The 24,450-nt window shown below is 37.2% G+C and overlaps 2 protein-coding genes across 4 annotated transcripts in view; one reads left to right on the top strand and one right to left on the bottom strand.

The window, feature by feature from the left end:
• The window catches only part of chrm2a (cholinergic receptor, muscarinic 2a), a 77,664-nt gene that overhangs the window by 52,774 nt on the left and 440 nt on the right, over positions 1–24,450 (bottom strand). The window lies entirely within an intron of this gene.
• Positions 1–24,450, top strand: part of mtpn (myotrophin) — a 162,827-nt gene that overhangs the window by 29,781 nt on the left and 108,596 nt on the right. The window lies entirely within an intron of this gene.

The following is a 24,450-nucleotide window of genomic DNA, read 5'->3' on the forward strand; positions in this document are numbered from 1 at the left end:
ACTGTCTGTTGATGGCACACAGACCTACTGCTACCAGAAGAGAAAAGATGAAATGCTTGCATGCTGATTTTCTAACTAGGTTATTGGTCACTCTTCCTGGCTTTCTTGCTCTCCTTTCTTCTATTTCCCCTTCCTCATCTGAGCCATAAGCATGTTAGTATTTGTTGGATGCCATTTTCATTATGTATTTTCATTTCTCTGAGAGACCTTTCAAAATAGAAAATCGAAAACTGGTGCTCCATAACCTCACTCGGACCTCGTTTCTGTTATCAGTGGTAACAACTAATGAACCATTTCAATACATCCATCCAAACCCTGTGAACAATTTTTTTCCCTTCCATTTTTCTCAGCAAAGCTATTCTCTAGTTCAATTTCATAAAAAATGCTTCTAATAAATCATCTGCTTTGTAGTGAATATTTGAAATCATCAAGTTGATGATTCACTTCAGAACAGAATCGGCTTGTTTCATTACCTCCTTGTCTATATATTTATGTGTAACTAATACACAGTATAACCTGCAGGAACTTAATGAACCTTTGCAAGAAAAAATGGCAAATGGCATTTATATATCCAATGTTTGCAGGCTGGAAAAATGTACAAAAGGATGTGAAATTGTCAGAACTGATGACTTTGGAAAATGTAAGCTAAATTTAATGGAACAAGAGAAGAGTTCACTCAGTGTAACTGATTTTGATATTATCAGAAGTTTTGTTTTCATTGACTATAGAAGAGCGCAAATTGACATTTTGAAAATAAATGTCCTCAATGGAAACAGGACAATTTCACATTTTTACGGAATAGGATTAGGTGATTTTTTATTTTTATTTTTTTTTGGCATTTTCAAATGTGATCAAAAACCGGATGTTACTACAGATGGGAAATACGAAGAAGACGACAGGAAGTGGTACAAGGATTGTCATGTTTTAATGGCTTGTCATGTAGAGAAGCTTATTCACACATGATTTTCATTGCATTTCTTATTTAAAGGAGACACTGAATAGTGAGATTGTAATTTTTTGACATTAGGAAATATTGACGAACTTTTGTGCAGCTGCTGCTGCTTTTGTTTATCATATATACATGGATTGGCTTTTAAATCGCTGAATATTCGCTCCTAGTAGCTACTGCTACAATTTATTTGTTTGATTTCCTGCATTTGCGACCACCTGTCTGTTGAACGCAAAATGTTAATCTCAAAGACATGTTTGTCTGGATGAATAAAGGATTTTCCTGCAATGTGTCTGAGCAGCACTCAGAAATATCCCGACCACAAAGAGAACAAATTCTGAGACAGCAAAGACAAAAAAAGTGCCTGTAAGACTCCACTGGGAGTCGGTTAGGCTTTGTGAGAGAATTGAGTCATAAATTATGAACGTGGGCAAGTGAAGGGACACAATGAATCTCTGGAGTTTGGTTACAGTAAATGAGCGGAATGGATGTTAGTGGAACAGTCAGTAATTTTTTACCATAAAGATTACATTATAATAAATTAACTCTATACTTTGAAAAGAGAAAATCAGCATTATCCATTTGACATTTTGCCTTTTAATGAATTCTTCCTGCACCCACTGACCTTTTACATTGAGCCACTATGGGTTAAGTACCTCTCCTGTATGAAAAGCCACTTGCTAAAAAGAATTATGGGTGACTGAGTAGCTTGGCGTAACTGGAAACTGATTGTCTTGGCCATGTTACACCTGGTTTCATAACATTTTACATTCCCCTTGCACAGGGACGTATATACAGTAAGCAGAACCTTTTCATGCTTGAGTTTTTTCTGAGGTAGAAAATGGTGTGGCTGAAGCCGCGTTGCCACAGCTGATCTGAACCATTACTTCAAAGAGGCAGGGTGGAGATGATCTTTGCATGACGGATGCAGCTCTCTTGGCTGTGGATGCCATGGAACGACAGGCCGCTCCTATCTACGTTTCATGCTTCGCTGCCAAGCAAACTGCTACTGCACAATGCGCTGAAGAAGAAAAACAAAACCGACAGCTCTTTTATCCACGATGGATTCCTGGTTCTTCATTATATCTATGAAAAGTGTTGACAATTGATTTCTTAAATGTTACCCATGTGTCCACCAGGTTTAGAATAAAGCATTCCCATTGAAGCCAAAGGACTGATAAATTATGCAGAAGCTGTGTGTTTCAAACTGGGGTTAGTTGAAAATGTTATCACTTTTCAACTAGACTGTACAGTGCACTGTAATTTCTTTAGATTTTATGTAATAAATTAGCACAAGAAAACCTAATGGTGGCAGCCTTGTGTTGTTTTCTTATGAATAAAAATGAAAAAAGTGGGGGATATATTAGTTTACTTTGAAGGCACCAAATAAAACCAAATTAGACCAATTACACTCCTTTAAAAACAAAGTATGAGATATTGAGCCACATCTACCAAGCTACAAATGCAGGTAGGCATAACAAGAAGCTCTTAATTAGAAAAGAATCATACTTTTCTAATCTCTTTCTAAAACCAAAATATTTTTATCCACTTCCCATTTGTGCACTGCTTTCATATTTTCAGGTAATGAAAACAGGACATCTAATATTAGAATAAGGCCAATAAAAATGTAATACAGAAATGTTGGCTCAATTGAAAACATGTTAAACGCCTGCTTAAAAGTTATTTTCAAAAAGTACTTATAATCTCGCAAACAAATCTTTGTGGAACATGCATCCTAATTTCCTAAATATGTTTGTCGATTTAGATCAGCATAATGTTTTATATATATTTTCCTATAATATAAGTTTCATGTGTCTGGTTGAATATGATTGGGTTTTCTTACATCCGCTTTTATAATAACTAGGTTGCCAGCTCTTGTGAGAGTGAACCGCTGAGACAGAGACGCCGAAGTCTGCATACAGAATTTAGGACGATACTCTTGGCTGGCATTTCTTTTTCATGTCCCCAAAAATCATTTTTGTTGTTATTTTACAGTGTGCTGCCTTTCTGCATCAGCAAGTTTTATTTCTTTCTTTTTTTTTTCAGCACAATAAACTATTGGCTTCAGTTTTGTTTTTCAGTTATTCTGTGTTAATTCGAGTGTTTTAATGTGAATAATCACAAAACTGGTGCGCAACGCTTTAAATGTTTTTTGTTTTGTTTTTTGGGAATTGTCCAGGACCAAATAGTAGCTGCAGTACTGGGTAACCTCTTTCAAAGACAAAAGGTGGAGCTTTGACTCCTTATCTGTCACTCGTCTCCTTTGTTTTAAACAGTAGAAATATTGCTAATCCTTTTATCTGACATTCCAAAGAAAGACTTCTGGAATCCAAGGCAGCAGCTGGAGAAAAGATCGTTTCGGGCTCATGACAGCTGGCACCAAACTGGGTGCAACGTCTGCATAGGTATTCTTCTCCCTAAAATTTTAAGAATGAACCTTAAAGGTTTGGCAGTAATTTGTAAATATAAATTTATTGGTTTATTTTAGGAAATTACCAGCAATTTTCATCTTGTTTTGCTTTAAAATGCAAACAGTTGCTAACCAAACTTTTCGCTTACACTTTTCAAGCCACAGTCGGAATATCAGTTGACACTTTGGTGTGCACTTGCAAATAAAAGTAAGTCCACACCTCCCAGACTGCTGCAACACAAAGTCTGAAGTGAAGTACAGTAAATTTTGTCATCTATTCGGATCAGCCAGCAGTAAAATTCACACACGGCCCAGATTTTTGTGACTGTGTGAGCCAAAAGAGACATTAAGACTTCCAGTTAAATGGTGGCGCCCAACGCACAATAGAGAAAGTTGGAAAACAAGCAGCAGAAGAAAAAAATAATAAATATGGTGAGAATAAATCTACCCGTTTCTTGTTTTGGTTAACTTGTCTCTTAGTGAAAACACACACAAAGCAACTGCAGCGTGTATCGGCATTTCAGTTTGCCTTTCTTCTTTCCTGAGGCGACATATCAGAAGCCGGTACATTATCACCTCCTATGAGTTTGGAGTGGAGCATGTACATCTCAGAGCATGTGGTTTAACAAACCAAAAAAAAAATAGAGCGAGGTCCAAGTGGAGTACATCTGCAGACTTTGAGACCTTAAGAGTGGTTTCAGCAAGTTAATACTGATTTAAATGGTCAATACACATTTATATGCTGCTTAGCAACCAATCCTGAGAGCTGTTTGGATAAGGCACCATTCAAAACAAACAAATCCATGTGCAAACATGAAGGCCAGGCTAAAAATCCTTTCTTCAGGTGTTATTACCTTTTGAATCTATCCACATTTTCTTGTGGTGCAACCACAAACCACAATTGACTAGATTGATGTTGTTCTGTTCTAACTTTAGTATTTTATCCTCACGTTTGCTGCGTCCTTTAGTCGACTTGTGACTAAGTTTAAAACAGGACAATTTATTGCTTTTTTTCCCAACATAACGTATATTTGTTCTAGCCACACTTCCATTTGTGGAGTGCAGAACTGGTTTGTCTTTTCAATTTAATCTATGTGAGGTGTGTGTCTTTACACCTCCAGTTACTGGAACTCTTGCCTGCTTTTCTGATGAATGCCATTCTTGTGCTTGTCAGTTTAGGTAGACAATCATGTCTTGGTACTCTTTGTCTTCAGATGGTGGATGGGTCGTTACTGAATTAGATGTTCAGAAGTTGGAGTTTATGGTGAATTTCTTTGCAACTTTCTCCCTGACTTGTCTGATGTGTTCTTTGGTTTTCATGATGCTGTTTGGTCACTAAGGCTTTAACAAATCCCCAAAGCCTTTCAACAAGCAGATGGATTTATACTGAGATTAAGTTACTCACAGATGGACTCTATTTGCTAATTAGGTGACGTCTGGAGGCAGTTAGTTGCTCTGGGTGGCATTTAGTCAGAGTGAGAGGGGTGTGTAGAAATGCACATCACGCTTTTCTGATTTTCATTTGTAAAAAACATTTAAAATGTGTATATAATTTTCATTCCACTTCAGCGTTTCCTATTTTATGTCAGTCTTTGGCATGAAATCCCAATAAATTGCAATAACATTTGTGGCTGTAATGGGATAAAATGTGAAAACCCCCTAAAAGGACATTATAGTTTTCCAAACAGCCATTATGGTGGAGCTTTGCTTTAGGGTTTGCCTCAGGAGCTGCATTTCCAACAGCCCTAATTCAGTTTTAAAGCACTTACAATTGATTACACATTTAGTTACAGAGACATGAGTGGGCAAAGAAGATAGGAACTATCTTGCAAGACATGCACGGCTGCTCAGCGGTCTTTGGATAGGCCAAGACTGACAGCAGGAACGTGAGAACAACAGAATCGGGAATCTCCTCTTCTTCTTTGTACGTCAACCTGGGTCATTGGCACGCCAATCCGCACTTGGCCGATGGACAGACGCGTACACCTTTTCATGAACAGAGCACATCTCTTTCTGTCAGATCAGACCATGGGGGTCAATGGAGGTCAGAGTGGCAGAGTACAAGCAGGCAGACAGCTTGTCAGTGCTGCTGACAATCCGATTGATGGGCCAATACTTCAGGGATCCAGCATTTTACTTTCCTTATAATTAACACACTGTTCTACAGCAGTTGGACATGTCCTAATATGCTCATTCTGGTTGCATATTTACAACAAACATGAAAACAGCTCCTTCAGAAAATCCCTGATGAGTAAATTAGAGTTTTTTTTGTTTCCGTGACAGTAATCGGTCTGCAAACCATTTCAGCTCCCAAGTCTCATTTCGGGTTCTCTCCCTGTTACATATTCGACTCTATTGGCTCAAGCCGATGGATCCATTTGTCACGTGTCTGTATCTTGCTGCACAATCTGATCCCACAGTCCACATTAACATGGCTTTTCTAGGACAGCAGCTTCATTACCGAGGCCCGGCATGGTGAACCACCCCATTACCACTCCAGAGATGGAGACCAAACATGGTGAGCAGAGGGAAGATGGGAAGATGAGAGGGGCAAGGGTATGGGATAAGTAGAATGATAAAGCAGAGGGAAGGAATATGGAAGAGTGAATGACGGATGTCAGTGTGGGAAGTGAGGGGAAAACGAGGTGACCAGATAAATCACCGGCTGGCAGATAATTGGACGAGCTGCACTCAAGGGAGGATTGCTGCACCATGAAAAGTGACACCATGATTTGCAATTAACTGCAAGAGGTGGAATGGGGATTTTGTTCCCTTTGGATTTCTTCCAGGAATTTTATATCTGACAAGATGTTTGCTGTAATGAATCTGTTGGGCTGGAGGAAACACAATTATAGTTTAACTTATGTGACGGTGCTGCTCTGTAAGGACTAAATTTCCCATTTCAAGAGGCTGAAATTGGTGGACGGCATCAAGAGGGGCAGCCCTTCAGCGATCTATCTGGTCATTGCATCATCTTAACATCTGAGGGAGCTGAATACCTAATGACACAGACCAATTAACATTTATGACTGCAACAGGAGTGCTCTCACAATTTGAGCAGCTTTGACAACTGTCTGGTGAGTTGTTTTCAAAATGAACAGCATGCATAAGAGAGTTACGATGCCTCTCGTGTGTTTTGGTGAACACTCTCTGACTTGTATGTTCATTGGGATTGCATGAAGTAAATTATGTATTAGAGGAGAAGTTTGAGGTAGTCTTGATTCTGTTTTTGCTCCAGCTTCTTTGGCACAGAAGAATATTTAGCAAGTTGGAACTGATTTATGTAAAACTCAACTGGTTTGCAATGTTAAATTAGCAAGTATTCATCATTTAGAGAAGACTAGATGAATTATATAATTCTATATATTGTCAAACTATCCAAACTATCTTTTCAAACCTTTTTTACTGTTTTGCCTGACAGGAATGTGCAGATTTTAAAGCATGTTCTAATGCCAGACTTTAATCAAATATTGTGGTTATTCCTGAAATAATAAAGTCAGCTCCTCTTCCTCTACGGCAGCAATCGGTGGTGAAAAGCCTTGGTCATATGTGACACTCATTTTCTCCAGGAAGATAATGTACCCTGAAATCTGATGAAATTCAGAATGGGATCTCGAAGCCATCCAGAACTGTGTGAGACTGATAGCCGCTTGCGGTTTCTCACATACATGCAACCTATTTAGTTCCTCCCCTGGCAGCAGTAGGGCAACTGTCATGAAATGGAAACAGATTCAGCCAGAGACATGCGTGGGCAAACTATTTAAATTCTACAAAATTAATGTTTTTTCTCACAATATTTAGATTTTATTCAAATGTTAAAACAGACTTGTTTCAAAATCTTTGATCCATAAACTAGAGTGCATGATTTCATGTTATCGTCAGTTTCATATGTTATAGTTTGTTTTATTTTTGTACTTTGATACTTTGTCTTTTGTTTTTTATACTTGCTGTGACATCAGTTGCCCATTTAGGACACAAATAAAATCTGAATCAGGAGATACGGTAACTCGACAAGCAGTGAATTTTGTTTTGTGTTCTCAATAGGGCTCACAGTCTCTAATGTCAATGATGCAAGTTAAACTTTAGCAATTGCTGTTGACTGTGCTAATTGGACACCTGCTTACGTTGCTACTTCTTTCTATTTGTACCAAGTTGGATTATTATTATTATTATTATTATTATTATCATCCAAACGTCTAACCATGTAGATAACAGTAACATTTGTTTCTCACCATAAGTAGCGTCCTTACTGGTAGTAATTTTCCACTTCCTTTAATCCGTTTATAATATAATATAATTCTAACTTTGTAATTGGTGCATCTGTATAGTTGTTAGCAAAACAAATTAATGTATTCTAGTAAAAATGCATTCCTAAAACAGGTGAATTTTTTAAAATATAAGTCATGTATTTACTTTATGGTGAAGAGAACATCATACAGGACAAAAGAATGAGGTAAAAAGTGTTCCGAGCTGAATTCCTTAATTGTTGTAATATCACTTTGACTCTACTTTCTTGCAGTGCTGTAAATGAAGGCAGTAAAGATGCCCCTGCATTTATTTCCAACCTCATTAAGATTTCACATCAAGCCTACACAAGTGTTTTAACGCAGGTATTCATCAAGCTTTTTAAATGTTCTCAAATTGTGAGCTCTGAAAGTGCCAAACAGTGTTTCTGATAATTTTGTGCTCAAAATCACTTCCCCTTGTAATTAAAAATCATAAAACCATGCATAAAGGCAGTTGATATTGTCAGTTTTCATAACAGAGTAATTCCTGCTTGAAGTGTTGCCAGTAAAAGACATTAAAACTGTGTTTAGTCAGGACTGTAAGGAGCATCTATAAATATGCCTATCATTTAAACAGCGTTTATAAAAAGCTTAGTGCTATTCAGGCATCTGTTTGTGGGGGTACTGAGTTAAATAGTGTGATTTGTGCAGTTTAACAGTTTAATTGCACTTAGATGAACACGAGGAAGATCAAATATTTACTAGAAGATACGTTTTAAGAGGGATAATGAAGCAGCTTCAAGCCATTTTTTGAGAAAAACTAAACTCCACTCTGCCATCTTCAAACCTTTTCTGACTCAGCATCTTCTTTGGTGTAGTTGGTTGGATCTGCAGTAAAATAACATCAGCGTTGGACAATGTCTCCCATCCAGTGCATGAAACTGTTGGAGAACTGCATGGATCCTTCAGTGACAGACTGCTGCTTCCTAGATGCCCAAAAAATTGCTGTTGCATATCCTTCCTCCTATGACTACCACTCCTCCCAACAAACTTGTGCAGTTTTCTTTTTATTTCAAACAATACCCCTGTTCTTATATGCAATTTTCTAAATTTCTTGTAACAGTTTTTTATGCATTAACACACCTTGTACATGTTTAATGATCCTACTCAGTGGCACATTCAAATCAGGATGATTTAATATAATATATTAATAATACTTTTTTGTCTTATATTGCAAATTTGTCCACACTGTACAGTCTCTTACTGTTTTTAAATTTCTTACCTCTTTGAATGTGAATAGAATACCTAATTTTTCCAACTGTGGGAAAATAGAGTATTTTCAATTTTATTCTATGCCTTATAGAACTCGGTCCAGTCCTGGTTTTAGCACAAAAAATGCTTTATTTTAAGAACAGGTGTTTATGAGATGTTGGCAAATCTCCTTTTAGTCATGCATACCGTAGTAGAGAGTGGATTAAGGAAAATAAATGTAAATATGCACAGTGACTTATGCTTTTCAACACTTTAAGGTTTCTATGACCCTCTGATGCACTCAGAGGAAACAATTGAAACTATTTAGAGTAATTTTAAAATTAAAAAAAATTGACCTTTACTGACAATGTAATGCTAATCGCTACGCAACATTTCCAAGCACTCTGTCCTGGTATCATTGTTATCATTATACCTTTTTTTTCCAGCTAATGGTAAATCTGTCATTGTAGAGTTTTTTATGTAAAGATTTTTAGACAATCAACATGTCCTTTTGTGTAAAATCAAAGCATATGATAATATTTAACATCAGCCGTCATTCTTTAGAAGGGCATAAAATCTTTTTAGAGGACACTGGGTCACAGATTTAAATGATTTCAACTGCACTGAAATCTTCAACAATGTCACTGTATGCAGGATGTTCTGCATGACCTCTAAAAATTATTTCAACAAATGCCTTTTTCATCAAGCTACCTCTGTCTGCTGTCAGGTTTCCACTTAATCGTAAATGCAACAAGAAAATCAATAACCTGCTTTCTTTAAAAAATAGATTTCAAATCTTAATTTCAGCAAATCTCTTATTTATGTAACAATTTTTAGAAAACGCAGAAAATGAACTCAGAAACTGTAAAATATGTTGGATATTTAAGCGTGAAAAGGAGCTCAATATCTTTCTTTCTCCACCTATATTTAACGGTATTGATCGAACCAGAAAAGTGTGTAACACTGCGGAGAAGTGGGACGACCTTGTACGCTGGTCCTGATTGACAAAATTGAGACTGATGTACCTGCATAGCAATGCAGGCTGTTTGAGCTGTCAGGCTGCCAAGTTAAAAGTGTTAAAGACAAAGTGAACCAGGAGTTGGAGAATCTGTCTGCAGAGGGAGACTTTGGCACGTCTCCGTTTTTACTAATGTTCACTAACAGACATCTAAACTCATACGACGGCCCCATCGTCACTATAATCAATGAGGCAACTGGTTTAGCTGAAATTTGCACAGAACATTTGCTGTATCTTTATAACCAATTATATCAAAATCAAATTATATCAAAGGCTTTTTACTTAAATAGACGTCACAAAATTAAATCTGAAGTACCACAAATGGCTAACAGGTCATAGATTTTCCTTCAGGTGCAGTTTTCCCTAATAATAATAATGTCAGCATGGATGTTCTGTTGTCCATGCAAGCCCAAAGTACCATTTGTAGCTTTTAAATGGGTTATTTTAGGAGCACCTTCACTTTTTAGCTGTTAATTTAGAAGATTTAATTCAGATGTTAACTTTATTTCTGTATTTTCCTCATGAAACAGCTGTATATGTATTCTTCAGCTTGATGGACAAGATTTTCTCTCTAACTCAGCAAAGGAGAACTGCTGCCAGGCCTAAACGGAATAAATCATTAGTTTCAAAGAGCTCACATCTGTCCGTTTACTCCAGATCAGGCTCCTTATTATTAATATTTTATTTATTGAGACACCAAAATATTATATACAACTTTCAATTCATGTTAATATGTTCAGTTTTAAAAGAATGTGACTTTCTGAGTGCATTTGTTGCTGGGGATTGCATGCCCATCTTCGTCAAGTTGTTTGAGTTTTTTGAATGTTTCATAATGTGCAGCTCTGTTTTGGTTCAACACCAATGTGTAGTTTTTGCTTCATGAACGGCTGAGCAAGAAACGGCTCATTCCAACATACATAAATGTCGTTGTTTTTTTTCACATCAACTCCACCATGTTGGGGACAATATTGCTGAAGAGTAAAGCAGCTTCAAACTGACTACTGACAATTTTTAGGATATTTTAAAATGCTCAAAATCAAAAGTACCAGATTAACTGAGATGCACCTGGAGCAGTGTTATGGAAACCACGTTTAATCCAAATAAAGATTGATTGGAACATGGACTCGGAGTTTCTCCCCTGGAAGTAAACATTGGTTACTTTCAGTTAACCAATATTTAATTACTCCCTACCCCCCAGAGCACCTGAAGTCATTTATTAAAGAATTGGGAGCCCATTAAAATGTAAACAAATAAATCAGACATGCAAAGTAAAAACTGTGCGAGTATGTCATCAGAGTAGGACAAGATGCACACAAGAATCATGTACAAACCCCAGCAGGGAAAACAAATGGTTGCAAGCATGTATGCAAGGGGAAGGAAGAGCCCACTCTCCTGCATGGTTTATTCATTTTTCCTACTTCGACACATTAGATGTAACTCAACCCATCAATGAGGGTCCTCTTCAGACCGTAATGATATGGAAACACATCATGTATGTGGTAAAGACTTACAACTTAAACACTAAAACCTAAAAAGTAATATTAGCAGCATTTACCCGACGTAAAATGCACTAAACACATGTGCATATAGTTCAAATTGTGGTTTAATTTTGTGGGAAGAATAAGACTTCAGGAAGGAACAGAGTGCTGTTTGGCTGCATTTTCTAGGCCTTCAACTCGGTCACACCCAGCTTGGTGACATCATATGAAAACATTTTATAAGTATGCTTTCATGTTTTACAAAAAAGAATGATCCAAGCAGTGATTCTGGAAGTATAAATTAAACCAACATGCTGAAAGTCAAGTAGGAACCAGTTTTGAAAACTGTACATTTGTAAAACCTCCGTATGCATTGACTGCATTAACTGCCACGTGCCTGGTATTGCTTAAAAATTGTGCATGACAAGGGATCTCAACTCCAGTTTTCCAGTGCCTTTGACACATTCCTGCTCCAACACACCTGAATCAAATGAATGGTTGATGGCCAGGCCTTTGGAAGTTTGGAAGACATGCCAAAGAGGTGTCCGCCCAAAAGTTTTAGGGCAGCAGCACTAGAGAACGAGAGCTGGAGACACCTGGTGTGTGACGATGTATGGAAATCAAAATAATTTAACAAAGTGTAGAGTGTAATTGTAATTAAAAAACAGTCTTTCAGTGAAATGTTATGAGTACCAAAAACACAATAGGACATTGAAAATGTTATTTAAAAAATTTAGATTGAACAGCATCCTGATGTTGCCTTTGTAATTTCATTGCACTTGTAGCGAGGCTTGTTGTGTACAATGACAATCAAAGCTCTCCATTTTGATAGTGTGGGTACAGAAAAAAAAAAAAGGGAAATTGTTTTGTTTCCCAACCTTTGAGATGTTTCATATGATCAGTCTTGTTTCTGCTTTGCTTTGTTTGTGACAAAGCTGTCAAAAAAGGCCATCTGAGAGTGTGAACACAGGGGAGGAGGGTGCCTCACACAGTGATTCCATCCCACAGTCTGTTTGTGTTCCACTGATACAGCTCCGTCTCTGGACTCTGTCAGGAGTCCTGTTCCTGTCAAGTCAAATAAAAGCATTTCTCGCTCTGACACGGTGAACAGAGGGCCAAAGGGGTTCAAAAAGAGCTTGTAAAATGCACCAAACCTTAGCGTATGTCCGCAGCAGAATGCAAATAAAAACCCTACAAGTTCAACAGCTCACAGGCAAGTCCAGGCTCAGACAATATATATATATATATATATATATATATATATATATATATATATATATATATATATATATATATATATATATATATATATATATAAAGTGTACACTTTCCTTTCTTGCTGGCATTTCTTCTAAATGTCAAATCATTCACCTGGAAAGAGTTCCACAGACCTTCAGGGATTGTCTTTGAGAATGTCAGACTAAACAACGTCTATGTACAAAGCTTTGGATTGAGTACAGTGTCTACAGACTTCTTGCAGTGAAGCCTGAGGGAAGGTGAGACATCCAGGTCTCAGATGACTTCGTCGCATTGCCTTAGCAAGTGTGCAAGTAATCTCAGGCTATGTTTTGTCTTGTAAACAATGCAGGGCTGTTTATCCCGTGGATGCGTTGCTTGACCCTATTTCCTGCGCATTATTAAATAACACTACATCTTCTTATTCTAGTGATTTCTACAACTGTCCCTAGGGAACCTCAAATAAGGGGAAAAAAGGCAGACTTCCACCAAATGCCATCAAACAAGTCAGTGGTATTTACTACCATTACCTGGATTTTGTCTCAAGTTTACTTTAAAAGGACAGTTTTGACAGAGACAATGTATTAAACTGGCCAACCACATAAAAGGTAACATTAGTTTATAAAACCTGAGACTATTAAACAAACACTGGGCGAACTCGGTTACACCTGGGGCATAAACAGGTCCTTGATTTGTAAAAGTAGAGCTGACACAGTTTGGAATAACAGCGACAGTGATTGTTGCTGGACTAATTAATGTTAACCCCAGCTCTCCTCCACCAGATGTCTAAGATTATGCACCAAAGTCTCAAGGTGACAGAAATGTTTGCAGTTTGATTCCATCTGCAATAACCAAGGTCAGAGCGGGAGTTAATCTGATGTGTGTGTACACAGTACTAAGCTTTGTGTCAAGTCATCTGCCTTGTAGGCAGCAGCTCTAATTCAGCTTTGATATCACACATGCTCCATTGTTTCACTGGAGATGTGAAAAGCATAACTGTTTCACACTGTGTTGGGCAATTTCTAAACGCCTGGAAAAATTTCAACTGTGTGTTTTTTCTTCACACTTATTTTGAACTTCAAAGAGACAAACTTTTTTTGGATTAATGATCATCTAAAGCAGCGAGAAACAAGTTGCAGTGGATATAAAAAGTGTGCACAGCTCAGTCAAATGCCAGGTTTTGCTCAGAAGATGAATTGTTTTAGAGTTTTTACACCTTTACTGCGGCCTGCTGTATCCTGTACTGTTGAAATGAAAAATAAACAAATCTGTTGGAGCAAGATGGCGCAACTTAAAATGACCTAATTACACAAATATGCACAGCCTTTAGCTAATACTTTGATAATTCAACTTTTGATGCAGTTTGTGCTTTCAGTCTTCTTGTTACACAATTATTTAACTTAAAGAGAATCTTATCAACCTCAAATGAAGTTCAACTGTTATAATAGGGTCTTCTTGAGTGTTATGTGATATTGTATCAGTGACTAACCAAAAAACCCCAGCTTTAGTTCATTCAGTGGTTTTGATGCACATGGTTTCATTGCACAAAGAGCTACTGCAACCTGACCACCAACTACTTTTACTACCCCCATTTATAGTGTTTTTATGTTTTCAATAAGATGCTAGCACAAAACCTTAATGAACATACATTCCTACAGAAATTCATAACAATTTATCCAAAAGACACTTAAATTCCCAGTCTGAAAGAAAGAAAGAAAGAAAGAAACTGATTCCAGGCAGAACAAGACAATATCTGTGATGAGAACCTAGAAATGCATTAAAACCTAAAGTGCCTTCACTGGGTGATCATTCCTGTTTATCAGCTTCTGCCAGGCAGGTAATTACAACAGCAATACCTCCAGGAAGACAGTTTGACTGTTATTGCCCTTTCAAAAGAAATCAATTCATTGGCTTGCACTTAAAAGTAAATTGATTGATGTTGGTTTAATTGCAATGCATCATAACTACTGTCAGGCAATCTGTGGTAAATCATCATATTTATAAATCGAATATTATGTGCAACAAGATTCCTTGATGCCTTGTTTTTATTTCTCAATCATCTTTTGTATCTGATGTCATTTCTTCCTTCCAAGATCAACTCCATAGCTTCTGCCAAATCGAAACGACAAGTACCCAAAGTCTTTTTATGATTGGCTTTCGTCCCCTGAAATTCCTAGCTCTCTCCCTGTTGGCTAATTGCTTGTTAGTGCTCCTGGCCAACAAGAAGCAAAAGTCACACAGGGCTACTTCAAAAACGCCCACGTGTGCAGCATCTGCAGCGGCTCACTGAGATATCAAGGCGCTCTGTCATGTTTGTGCCATTTACGTTACAAGAGTCTGCGACAACCAGTTGGGGTTTCTGTTGTTGAAATTTAAACATAAAAAAATCAGACATCAGAAAGACGTTCCAATCCTTTCCTGAGTTTGTGTCCTCATTACCAAACTCTTGTTGAACTGTTAAAAAAAAACAACGTTTTGTGTGAATGCAGCCTAAGTGAGTTTAAATTCTCTGTTTAAAAACTGTGCTGTTATTCTGGTCCGAAATGTCTTTGAATGTTCTGTCGTGGAGGTTGTTGGCTCCCTGACAATTTGTAATCGCATCTCCCTGTCAAGCACAGGTGACAGTAGATTGATCTAGTGAAATCTGAAAGCTTCATGGAACAAATGATAACAGTCCAGCCAAACACTTCAAGTGGCCGTCTGGAATTTTCTGGCACTGAGGCTCCGAGTAATGGGGAACTGGGAATGGAGGCCCAACATTAATGCTGGACGAGTGGCAAGACTGAGGAACACCTGAGGTTTTTGGAGTGTGCATCACATTTGGAGGAACCTCCAGAGATCTTTAGAACGTTGTTATGAATCCTGCCTCTGCTGCTGCTTCGATGCTGTTCAGATACAGAAAATAAATGCTGCAGAGAAAGGACGATCCAGTACAGCAAAGCTCTTCCGCCAAGGGCGATCTGCATCTCGTTTGATTAAAAAGAAAGCTCTGTGATGTGAATAATAAGGAAAAACAGATTCTAATGTTTGGACGCTCTGGGACATTTTTTACGTTCTTGTCTAAGAGGCGCCGCTAAAGAATCACCAATCCATGTCCTGCAATTCAATATCACAGAAGATTCATGCACTAATCATTGATATGAATGCTTCTTTGAGCCATTGCCAAGTCTGCACATTTTTATACACACACACACAAATATGGTGTGTGCTTCATAATAAATGTTTCAGCTGTAATTTATAACTTCAAAAATCTGTACTGTAACCTATCTGAAATGTAAACAGTTGTCTGAAAATATTGCCACCCTGATTTATTTAAGTATATATATATGCATGCATTTATAAACCCACTCTAGAAATATAAACAGTTTGAATGAGTTATTTTATCAATCATTAATGGATGATTAAACCATTTAAATTCCTCTTTAGACTCTAAAGAGGAATTTAAATGTGTAAATTCTATTTGCACATAGAAGACAAAAATTATTTGGTTGAATTTAACAATGCATTTCTATTTTAATGCAGCTGTTTATGGAATCATTATTTATTAACAATATATACGTTCTGAAGCATGTAGTTTCTTTTTTAAAGACATGAATAAATATGAAGATTGTGATTATTATTTATTTCTGTCAGGCTAGTTAAACAATGGTGCGGAAGTAGACAGTGTTTCTAACTGATGGATCATGTTAATGGATTAAGTGGTGGTAATGATCCCACAGAACATGATAATGCAGTTCCTTTCAGCTCAATACAATATTTAAGACAATTCAGGCACATAGAACATTGAATGAACACAAAGTTGCATTGTGAGACAGTTGATTGCCTTTCGTTGAAATCGCAGGCTGCCACTGGAAACAATCCCGATTTGTGGAAAATTAAAACTGCAAAGGTGAATGGACTTGGCAGGAAACTGTGGAGCAGCTGCGTTACAAAATGTGCTGAATGAGACTAATGTACTGATGTTTTCTGACCATATTCACTGTTAGTTGTATTCAGCACTTTTAGGATTTCTCAAGTTACCTCCATAAACTTTAGTGTTATTAGCAGTATACCAACACAAAGAACTAGCAGGGTTTCCCTCGGTGTATTATAAGCCTGGCGGCTCACCAGGCTGTACTTGTGTCCCCACCAGGCTTGGCATTGTTATTTTTTATTGTTTTAATTGTTGCCTTTTTAATGCTTTATATTAGATGTTTAGGCAATAATCTTTCAGGCTTCCAATAATGCATAACTATCAAGTGGCATTTTGAAATTTTCTGTCAATTAAAAAAAAAAAAATGAACAAGGGTCTCAACAAAAGTAGGTACATTGTTCAACTAAGAGCCTCTACATATACCTACCAAGTAATTTATGTCCCTTTACCACATTTCTCCCCAACAACTAGTTTTACTGACTGATCTGTGGCATCAAAGAAAATCTTTACCACGGACAGGATTTGAATTTGACTTGTATTGTAATAAAATATGTCGAGCTTTCATGTTGCAGCTCAAGACTCAATGAGTGTAAAGGTGTTGGGTAGTTTTGGTCATGTATTTATTTCTGTGTTCCTTTGATTCGATCAGCCTCGTTTCTGTTTTCCTTTCGTTAAAATTTATGACAATCCTTATAAATACTTGTTTGTTGTTAGTGTTCGATTCATTTCCTAATTCCCTGTTTATTCTCCCTCTCTTTCTGCTTTCTGCTCTCTCCCTCCACACCTGCAATCCATTAGCTAATCAGCACTTGTCCTTTGGTCTGTTGTATTTATACGCCTCTTCTGCTTTCTCTCCTTGCTGGTTCCTCTTGTTGCATCCTGTCATTTTCCTCCTTGTATCCAGGCTGTAGGTAAGTTCTTGTAAATTTTCATTTTTTCTTTAAATATATCACCATCTACTCAACACTCCATTCTGTCTGCATTTGGGTCCATCATAACCTCCACGAATCATGAGAATTAGTGAAATCACAGTGTCAACATCAGTCTTTTTTGCAGCCTTACTGAAACAAAATGGAGCTGGAACTGATTTAATCTGCAGATGGTGATAAAACCAAATACTGAATATGCCAAACCATGTGAAATATCCACTAATGTTCTTATCCACAGTGATCCATAAATGTGAATGTGGGCTTGATGGCAGATCCTATCCTAGGAAGAAACTGAATCAGGACTTGGAGATAATATAGTTTAAAATAAGTATTACTGTAGAATGTAATTTACTTGAAGTTAGGTTTTTATCGAATATGAATCTACACATTGGACAGAATTACTACCTCTAAATGTATTCAGTGTGTTTCATATGGTCTCTTTTTTACAAGCATATTCTGAAAGTCCAACATTAAGGGTTAAAATGGGCCACTTTGTTTACAACTTGCTGCTGTTGCTCTCATGTGGAATTAGTATCTGCTAACTCGGGTCTGAATTAATGAGAAAGTATTGATTTACAGCGTCTGAATTGGTTCCAGAGTCATGAATGCCAGTTTAATCACAGAGTCAGTTCCTTACCTGTAAATTTATTCACAGGTTGATGGTGAATCATATCTGAAGCACCATTTTGCAAACATGCCTCTACATGTTGCCTTTGAAATGTGAGCTTCATGTATTTGGGGATTTGTGTCTTTTCTCATGAGCTCATCCTGACAGCAAATTTCATCAGAAGACGGAAAGATTCTTACGTCACTGAAACCATTCATATGTTGGTGAAATATGTTGACAGAGTTCTTAAGTACTTCTTATTCCTCCAATCCCAAGTCCTTTGTTCCAAATGCAATTACTTGGGTTTGTTTCATCGAACACTCTCTGTCTACAAGATAATCACCTTAAGGAGGAATCGCCCTCCTCCCATCCTTTCCAATCAATGTTACTTCATGCAGTGGTTTAGCGGCACCTCATATAGCATAGCTCTGCTGTCATTCAGCATCTGATAAGGAGGATAACAAAGGGTACAGTGGCCACTTGTCCTTCCAGCTAAAAAAAACCGTCTCAGCAAAATCTGAATGTTTTGAAGTGAGGAAATTTCACCATGTGAATATTTAGGGTTGAATATCATTTGCAGTTCTGATTGTAAGGTTATACACATTCGTCATTCAAGCATATTAAATTGTGGCTTTGAAATGGCGCATTTGACATTTATTTTACGCTGATAACAGCAGACAATGTAATTGAATCTTAAAAGTTGCAATTAAATGCAAGAATGAGTTTATGTGAACATAAATATACAGCGATATGAAAACGATTTGGCACTTAAATGTTTGAAATGATCAAAGAAATGTTAAAATAAAATACAACTTATAGATGAGGCCATGATCTGTAGCATCAAGAATTGACGAAAACTTTACTGGCAACGTGCTAAATGATCTGAAATTGAAACGCATAAAAACATCAAAAGAAATTAAAGACCATAATAAAAACAACGTTTTTGACATACTATATATCTGTCAAAAAAAGTGCAACAAAGTAATTTTGGAACTGCAGTGAAAACAAATGTGAGCCATTATCCACAAACAGAAAAACTAATGGAACGGTGGCGAAACACTCCAAGAGTGACAGACACATCAACATGACTCAACTCAGCCAGAAGGCCATAAAAGGAATCCAGAACAACATCCAAAGCACTGCAGGCTTCATTTGCTCCAGTTAAACTCCGTGTTTATGATTCAACAATAAGAAACAGAGACCGGGCAAAAATGACATCAATGGGAGAGACCTGAGACAAAAACAACTGCTTACCAAAAAATGAATAAAACAAACAAAAAGGCATGTCTCAAGAGTTGGTGAAAATCCAGATTTTTCTGGAAAGTATGTGGACTGGTGAGACAAAATTGGGACTTTTTGGCAGATCGTATCATCTGATGGAAAGCTAACACGGTAATTCCAAAAAATATTGTCCACCTCCCCAATCAAATGATGGAGATAATGTCAGGATTTGAGACTGATTTGCTGTTCCTGACCTGCAATACTTGATGTAATAGATGGAATAACAGAAAATGTGAGTAAAAACAATTATTTGAAAAAGAATCTGTGAAAATTTCACGGTGATTTAAAAAAACACTTTATCTTTGAGGCAGTTGTTGCAAGCAAGTTTGCATAATCACCTAAAATATTTAGTGAGCCATTACTTTTTCACAGAGTCAAATAGACTGGAGCACACCCAATATGCTGAAAAATACACAACATCCCAGCGGGTCGAACTTGCGCCTCAAACACAAACTTTTTGCGATATTAATTATCCTTCTTGGCAGAATTTGTAAATTTCATTCCCATAGTTGGTTCCTCTATCACTGATCTGACTTTAAAGCATTGTTCACAAGTTAGACCTTCTAAAAACCTTATCCTGGTTGTGCTTTTTCTGCTCCAAATCCAGTTTTTTTTTGTTACGTTTTTTTGTTTGGAATAATCCAAAACCTAATCACAGAAACTGGAAGAAGCTGAAATTCTTGTGCCGTTAGCCATCATGAAGTGAGTTTAACATCAGCCTGAACTGAGATGGTGAAGACCAACAAAAGTCCTTGTTCAAAAGAATCAACGCATTTAAGGTGAAATTTGCTTTAGACTGGCTAAAAGTCTTCTGGATGATTAGACAAATCCAAGACTGAGTTATTTGGCAAAAATAATGAGAAGAGTGTATGAAGAAGTCGATAGAAGGCAGTTTGCACCTGTTGACATCTAATCAAGCATGGTGGTAGCAGCATCATTCTGTGGGACAGTTTTATTGCCAGTGATACTTGATGATTACAAAAACTAGGTCAAATAATGAATAAAAAGGGATTGCTGGCTAATTTATTAACTTTACCTCAGATCTACCGCTCTCCAGCTGGAACTTGGACAAACTGGACTCTCCAACAAAACAATGATTTTTTTTTCTTTTTTTTTCTTAAAGATAAGTAAGGGAACATTAAGCCTTTAGAAATTCTTGATCTCAAATACAATGATCATGTGATGTAGGTACACTTCTTAAAGGGACATTTAACCAAATAATATTAGGAAAATATGTCTGTATTTGAGCTTGCATGTACCTCACTCTGTGAGGTCTTCTGCATCTATTTCTTTCTTTTAGAATTTATTTTGGACTTCATTAAACATGTGTGTTTGATTATAAATCCTCTGCATGCAAACAAGTGGGACTGTAGATAGATATTCATCGTCCTCATCCAGTTCTCCACATATATGTGGATGGTATGTTTACTGTTACGTAAACTACTTCTCAGAATCTCCTTTCATCTCTCCCTCTGGATTTCCATACATTAGTCAAGCCATTCTTCTGCTTCTGCTAAAGTGAACCTTCATTCAACACCCAGTCGACAGCGAACAGACCCCCCAACTCATCCACACAAGGCAAAAATAACATTTTAATTACGGAAAAAAATAAAACAGGGTTGTAACGACAGGAAAAGAAAGCGATTAGAGCAGGAGCTCGGTAGCGAATAGAGAAGGCTGCTGTGGTTGAAAGCGTGATAATTAGACATTCCTTTCTGTGAGTGCCAGATACAAAGATTCGCTAATGTGCACTGAGCACAACCGGGACGCTCGTGTCCATGGAATAATGTCTAAATTTAACTTTTGCAAAACGCAACCTGGTCCCAAACACTGATTCCACAGCTGCCAAAAACACAGATTTAGAAATATGTGTTCAACGTGCATTCATGGTAAGTAGCAGCTTTGGCATGAGCCTCCTCCTTCTGTCTCTTTTCTCTGTATTCCATATGAATGTTGCCAAGAAAGCAAGTAATTTGCACTCTTTACACGTTTGGCTATTATGAAGCACAATGACGGTTGACGTCTTCATGTGATAAGAACTGCATAAAACTGAACTCAAACCTGCCAACATGTGTTCTGTCCACAGGGGGCAATGTGCTCCACATTTAGGCTCTATTAATGTTTGGCTCATAAACAGGCAGACTTTGATCTGTGATGACCAAAATATTTTTAACACAGGTATCTTCAGAGTAGAACATCTGTTTAGTGATACGAGTTGAGTCGGTGGAGGAGGTTTGAATTGGGGCAAATCACACATGAAAACCCGAGTAGGTTTACAAACTCTGTAACAATAAAGACGGAAAACTAATCAAACAGCTCTACAGTCACGCAGCAAGCAAACCTAATCCATCACTATCAGCGTGGAAGACAGGACTAAAAGTGAAAATAGGCAGCAGAAAGTCCTGGATACGTATTGGAAGATGCTCAGAGAGAAAGCAGCAGAGAAGAAATGCAGTGGTGAGACGTGGGTTGGAGTTTAGCAAAGGCTTACAGAAGCAATAGATCACAGCCAAGAGGCAATTTAGTTAATGATGTCAAAGCCCTGCCTCTAACCCAACCACAACCAAGCGAAATTTTTCTTGAGCAAACCCAGAAAAGCTCCAAAACATTCAATGATATCAACCAATGTCTGATATTAAAAGTTGATTGGGAATGATCAAATTTCTTGGTACAGTTGCATCAACATTTTTGGGTCATGATTTTTACAGAAAGATGAAAACATTTCTAAAAAATTGTTGCAGTTGGGATTAAAAAAAATTTTAACATTAAAAAACTATATTTTAGATGACCAATGATAAAATATATAATAGATATATCATATATCTATTATAGATAATTATAAATCTATTTTATTGTAAATACAGGAACTTTATTTAGAAAGGGCAGCAACCATGATGAGTTCCTTGGTGCTAGCTCCTAAAGCTAATCCTCGCTAGGCTAATAGGCTTTGAAACTACAATACGAAGTCATTTTGGTTACAAATGTGACTTGTGTAAAGTAAGTGGATAATTTTACTTGTTTTGCACTTAAATGACCTTTAAAAATTATGGCTGACAATTTGAGTATTAACCCAACATTACAGAAAAGTACATTTACATTCTCACCATACCATTACTCAGAAATTGATACATAAATTGCATTAAAACTTTATTTGTACTGCACTCAACAACAAGTAATAAGTATAAGATTTTATATGATTTTTTTGTGAACCTATAGTACAAAGACAAAAATACCTGAAATTGATTATTCTATGCTTACTACGAATTCTTGAAAACAGAATTTGAAATTTTAGACACTTTACTTCTATTTGTTAAAACACATAAAAGTGATCACTTTCAGTGTTTCTTCTTACAAATATTTTTTTAGAATTTATTTAGCTAAGTGCAGACTTTTTTTTTTACTACATATTTACTTTTGTGAAAACATAAACACTGTCTGTCATCTCACGTTTGTATTTGGTACAAATTCTGAGGAGACTCCTAGAACCCCAAACTTGTTGATTATTTGCCCCCCAATGAATCAACAATGTTCTAAATTGCAGCAGCTTGAATTTTCTTATTATAAACTCCAGTTTAACAGCAGAAAATTTGTATTCCAATCACAAATGTCTTATCATTCCTTTCATGAAATTGCAGAACTAAAACTCAGAATCGACCTTCCCACATGACATGCATCCGTAAGACACCAAGGTGACTCCAGCCCACTCTTCAAACAAGTCTAATTACAGCAGGGAACTAAAAGTCAAGCCAGAAAGCTCATTTAAACACACAGCTTTGAGTAAAAGTGAACATACTGTGTTGCTTCTGCTGTACAGCTCTTCTAAGCAAAGCGTTGTAACCTCAAATTCTTCAAATTTACATTTCGTCAGATGCCCGAGTAGCTGTAGAGTAACAGAATAATTGTCCTTCTTATCAGTAGAAGCAGAAATGATTTCCTCTCCACATCCATCCATCCATACAGCAACAAGAGTCATCAATTCCATACAAACCACTGAATCATGCAAATTCAATTTTCTTTTAGCATCTCAGGGTAATAAAACGGTCAGACTCTAAAACCTACCTCCGCCATCACTAGTTACCCCACCGCTCTGATGATCGCAGCCAACACTGAAAACGAAAAATCTGCCCCCTTCCGCCAGAAACCACCAAGTTCCTCTAAGTTGATGTTTTGTTTAAAAAGAAGTGAAACGCGGTGGAGCCAAACACGATGACGCTACGAAGAAAACATACATCTAAGTGAAAATTAATATTGCTCCTTATTAGATTCATTTTCTTAAAAAGTATCTATTTCAGTGCATGATTTTAAAGATCCGAGCATAAGAAATGATATTTATAATGAACAAGTACAACCGAACGTGAAAGGCATGTTGTTCCAAATCCAGTTTGTTGCGCCGTTTTACGCACATCTGGCGCGGCTGCGACGCAAATCTTCTCTATTTCTCCCATCTTTAAAAAAAGAAGAAATTATAAAAAAAAAAAAAAGAGCTTAACGATTCTTGGTACAAAATTTACCATCACTGCCGAACATTTGGCTGATTTAATCAGTTGGGTAAACGGAAACTATGATGTCTGCGCGTCTCTTTGAAGCGTCTGTTTGGAATGTTTAAAAAATGATCTTATTAAACACCACTAAGCTTTCTGAGTCGGTGTTCGGCTGCTGTACATTAATGGATTTAGGTTTAATGACACGGCGGACACCAAAAGATGAAAATTTGAGTCTGATCCAGTTGGTTCAGGACAAAATAAGTTTGTTTTTCTGGGAGATGCGAGGGCGCGTGTATCCAGAGCGCATTGAAAGCGCAAAAGCAAAATAAGCAAAGGAAACATCTTATAAAAGAACTTCAGCAGACTGGGTGGGAATACCCTGACACTCTGATGTTTACCCTGCTTCAGACAATCAGTAGGCTATTTGGGATCGCGCGCTAATTTGACGCAGAGAAATCCATTGAGAGAATTCGCATTTGCACAGATTCACAAAATGCACCACGTCCATCACTGGAGTCCCGAAGAGAAGCTCCGTTTGGCACTGGCAGCTGAGGATCAGGCAACAAATATTTCACTTACATCACCGCTAAACAAACAAACAGCCGCGTTTTGTTTTTTGTTTTTTCTGATCATCTGATCAGTAAAATGAACAGAAAAACTAGCACACT

This window comes from Gambusia affinis, linkage group LG23 (assembly GCF_019740435.1).
Source record: "Gambusia affinis linkage group LG23, SWU_Gaff_1.0, whole genome shotgun sequence".
Lineage (NCBI taxonomy): Eukaryota > Metazoa > Chordata > Actinopteri > Cyprinodontiformes > Poeciliidae > Gambusia > Gambusia affinis.